This window comes from Montipora foliosa, chromosome 12, assembly GCF_036669935.1.
Source record: "Montipora foliosa isolate CH-2021 chromosome 12, ASM3666993v2, whole genome shotgun sequence".
Taxonomy (NCBI): Eukaryota; Metazoa; Cnidaria; class Anthozoa; order Scleractinia; family Acroporidae; genus Montipora; species Montipora foliosa.
In genome coordinates, this window is record NC_090880.1 from 13427306 (window position 1) to 13432463 (window position 5158).

A 5158-nucleotide genomic window follows, 5' to 3' on the forward strand; every position below is an offset into this window, starting at 1 on the left:
GATGTGGTTATCCACGTTACATTACAAAGCCACATGAAAGACATACCGTGCCACTATCCTCCAAAGTGCTGTTGCCATCAAATGGATTGTGTCTTGGCCTTTTGGAAGGTTCACCCTTAAATAATAATAAGTTATTTCCAATTTAAGGTTATTTCTTAGAATTTATTGCCCAAGGTGTATCATTGCCTATACTTTCTTGAACTTCATAGCGCCTTCTCTTTCTCGGAGAGGTTGGTGTCCTACATGTATTTATGCCTAGTTTTGTCGTCAGAAACCGTCTCCTTTGACGAAAATTATGTCACACAAAAAGTTATCCAGAGAAAAGCACGTAATGATCACAAATGAGTGTCCTCACGTCTGATTATGCACCAGGAGATTATCAAGAAACAAAAAAAATGTTCAATTATCATTGTATAACCTACACCGGTTTTGTTACTTGAAGGATTCAGTACAAGCTGTTTTTTTCTGTTCCTGCAAAATATACTGCTAACTGTAGCTGTAATGGAATAACCATTTCCTTGACAACAGCTTGCTTGAGGACCTTGGGCCAATTATTTCTCTTAGAAAAGCTTGGTGAGCTTTCCTTTTAATCAGAATAACATGGGAAACAACCAGGTAAAGCTTAAAGAAAATCGTTTTTGTAGTAATTAGAAATTGTGTACTACACGTGATGGAATCATTCGTAATAAGGTGAACCACTGTCGACAATTTTTGTATTCAATACTTATGTGGTACTTTGTAAGGAAAGTAATAAATAATTAAAATACCTGTTCACTGAAGGCGGCTATTCTTTTCTGTCTAAGCTAAAGACAATGAAAAAGTAGTAACGAGTAATACTTCAATGATGTTTTCTTTTCCTCTGTATCAAACCACGTTTCTGAAGCTAGTTAGTGTAGCTAATTTTATGTTAATATTAAAGGGATTAAGGGTTAGGGTTATTGTTAGGTGGTGAATTTTTTTTAACTTCTGAAAAAAGGGTTACCTCAATGGTGTCTACTATAGTACTGTGTTCCCTTTCTTTATCTTCAGGCTGGAAGAATGGAATAAAAATTGATTACCAAAATAATACAATTCAGATCTTCGTTATCAGCAGTTTGAAAGTTCTTTAAGATTTGAATCCATAAGTTTGCTGTCCTGAGCTAAATTGTGTTTGAATCAAATAACGCTACCTCATTTGATGCTTCCTGACATTGTCCTTGTCTGTCTTGGAACTCCTGAAGTAGAAATCATCAAGAAGCATTTACAGTAAGCTGCCATATCAGGACAAAAATGAACCCGAGTTAGTTTAATCTTGCCGTGCACACTCCTAAAATGCCCTCCAAGTTTACTGATTTCCAAGTTTTGAAATAAACCTAAAAAAAAAAGAACATAAATACGTAATTAATTTAAATTTCTTTACTTTCGATATACTCACAGAGAGACGAAAGTCTTCATCTTGTTTCCTTTTCAGTTCTCTCTCTTCTTGGATGAGTGCCCTTGAACCAAGACGTGGAAGAATGCTTTGATTAACGATAATTTTATTGAAGAATATGTGGCCATTATATTATTAAAATCGTGGAAAATGAAAACCCTCGCAGTACTTTGCAAAAGAAATTGTTCAAAATGTTCAAATTTGAATAGAACATCATTAAAAAACCCAGTCTTGGTCCACAGTAAAGAAAAAGGCATTTCGTACCTATGAGATGCCAAAGCATTAGCTGCTTGGCAGGCTACTTCTGCAGAGGACACAACACTTGTTATTAAGTTTCTGTCACTTCCTAGGAAAAACAATGTTATAAAGTATTAATATTAATAATTATTCCTGTTCTAGTTGATATGAAAATACTGTGGAATTTGTAAATGTTAGTTACTAGTAATGTGGCTCACATCTTTACTCCTTATTGGGAGTAATCTGGGAATAGATCGATTTCACTTTCCTGCCACCAAAAAAATGAAATCGAAACTGTTCGATGAAACAAGCTAAAAACTTCAGTTGGAATGTTGGCACTGTGCGGGGTGCATTGTTCCGAGTTATTTGTCGAAGGGTTTCAAGCTTATAGATAGAATTTTGTATGGAGCTGCCATGTCGGTTTACGACCGTTGTGCACCAATATGGCGCCAGAAATACACTCGAACAACTGGAATTCATTTAGCGATAAAAACGCTTGCTTTTCCCTCACGAGATAAAGTACATGTGTATAAACATATCTCCTAATGTACTTGAAATGCTCACACTGCTGAGATTCATAGGTATAGACATTTCTTTCAAGCAACTAACTTTGTATTATGGTGTAACACAAGGTGATAACTCGGAAATTAAAGATGCTGTATTTTCGAAACGTTAGCTTCATGGAACTGGAAACTTAAAACAAAGATCCATTTCTAGGTCATCTTCAACCTCCTAAAGATAAAATTTCAAAACAATGTGCGGTTTTGATTTTAGAATTTGATGACGTCACTGTGAAAACCATCTATACACTCATGGAAAGTAGTACAGTTTTGTGTGTCTTTATCATTTACAAGATTCTTATTAAGTTAATAAAGATGATATTTCCGTTGGGAGTGTTGAGTTCTAATCAGTGAATATACTGCACTCACAACGTCTGTAACTATAATGCTACTGTATGCATGTGACAATCATTAATTTTAGGTTAATAACCGTACCGCTCAGGATATTGCCAATAACCAACTGTCGAGGCAACATTGTTGGATGCAAAACGCGCAGCTCAATGTCCTTGGTATCACCACCTTTTTTGGGTTGTTTCCCTATGGCTTCAAAAGTATAATGAATTATTGAATGACAGTATGCCCGGTTTTAATAATAACATCATTCATTTTCTTACAATATTATTAATGGCCAATAAGCTAAAACTAACACAGTTACAGACTTCAACAAACAATCAATAAGCAAACACACCGTTGTCATCAAAATTACTGCCCACCAAAGCAACATGAATGTTGAGGTGCTTCAGTACCTTAGTACACTCCTCTGACTGCATAATTAGCCTGGGTGATTGTAACACACACAAAAAATACAATATTAAATTAATATTAAACAGTAACTTGACAACTGTTGTTACAGCTGAACACGTCACATGGGTGGAGGTTACAGTAGTGGTTAGCACCTGGGACTTCAGTTCTGAAGGTCAGCATTAGGGGACCTCATTCTGTTGTCATGTTGCTTCCTTAGACAAGAAACTTCATGTCACCCTTTCTCTCTCAGATGTAAAAATGGGCTCTTGGGAAAAACTGCTGGGGGTAACCCTGCAACCCCCATCCTAGGGGAACTAGTCGTGCTCATAGTTTCTTCATGCCACTGAAATCGAGAAATTTTCCAGCTGTTTGAACCCTTCTGGGAGAATCACGGAATATTTTGTGCAAAATTATTACGTATGTAAGAGTAACTTGATTTTATGAAATGACTTCTTTGACTACTGGACCCATTGATTAAAATTAATTTATATCATCACTGCCCTGTTTTGAACCGGAAAGGCCACTGACATTCTTCTTGACATTGAACAGTCTTACAATTGAGGACCAATCACCTTTTCCTCCATACAGTACAACAACGCCTATTCCCAAATGTTGACAATGTCATTTCAGTGCTTCTATGTGTCAATGTGGCCCAGTGGTTAGGGCACTTGCATTGAGATCCACCCAGATGGAATCATTAACAGCTGATCTGTTCTGTTGTATGTATGTATATGCATGTGAGAATTATGCATATGCTAGACTAATTACAAGTTGTTCAAAATCTAGCACAAACTAATAAGCATTCACTGATTCCTTACCTGAGAACAGCAATTGCATGCTGGGAAGGGCGGTATCTTATAACAAGGACAGGTCACATATCCTCATGACTTTGCAGGCGCATCTTGAAATTGAAAGACAATCACTATCTGCATAAATTAATAATTATTATGGTTTTCACACAATCAAAAAAGTAGGGCCTGGTTCAGATGCCATTCCATTCATTATTTTTAAATACCAAACCATAATTTCAATCTGCCAAAAGACCTTTCGGCATTGCAGTTTTAATTACTATAGTAAACGAATAAGTGCCAAACCATTGTTGAGTTTGACAAGCTCTGGCACCCCAATTTTCAATTTTGGGGAAGCAGTTGATTGAAACAGTTCCATTAATTCTCATCTGTGGGACATGATGGATATGGATACAAAATGCATACAGCATATTGTATTATCCTCATGACTTTGCAGGCGCATCTTGAAATTGAAAGACAATCACTATCTGCATAAATTAATAATTATTATGGTTTTCACACAATCAAAAGAGGTAGGGCCTGGTTCAGATGCCATTCCATTCATTATTTTTAAATACCAATAGGTGCCACAATATTGTTGAGTTTGACAAGCTCTGCAACCCCATTTTTCAATTTTGGGGCAGCCGTTGATTGAAATAGTTCCATTAATTCTCATCTGTGGAACATAATGGATACAAAAGGACAAATGAATGCATCACACGAAGATATTAATGTGCAAGGCATGTACAGACTAGTTTCATCGGATTTCTTGGCCCAAATATTTGATTCCTGAAAATGTGCCATATTGTCCATTGTTTACTTAATGTGGTCTCATGAATAGCGCCCCATAACAAGGTAGCAACACGACAATCAATCATCATTACATACATGTAAAAATTTATCATCCTTACTTGTGCTGCCTCCAGGCAAAGAAATGATAACCGTTGAGGCACTTGGTGGGCTTCCAAAATTGTAGTAGTCTTGTATCATGTGCTGGTCCACTTTGGGGATCTACGAAAAGGAAACTGCACACAATGTGTCCACATCACAGTCACACACAACCTAAACATTATTTTTATTTTATTTTACAGGGTTATCCTAATCACACCACAAACACCCTTTGACGAGTAAAGTCAACTGGCCTTAGACAGAGTAAAATCTATTGGGTGTCACTCTCAGGGGTCAGTGGGTTAATGAGGACTGAGATGAAGCTCCAGCCAATTTGAGCAGTGGTTACAGCCCCTCCTCTTTCCCTTCTGTGTGCCAACCTGTGGGACACCCTCTTAAGTCAGCAGCACTTGGTAAACTAAAACATGATACTTGTGTTTTGCCTTGTGATCTTGCAGATCAATGGGCTTTCGCCACAATTCTTTGTGGATTATTCCTGCCCCACACCTTCTCTCCCTAGTGATGTACTC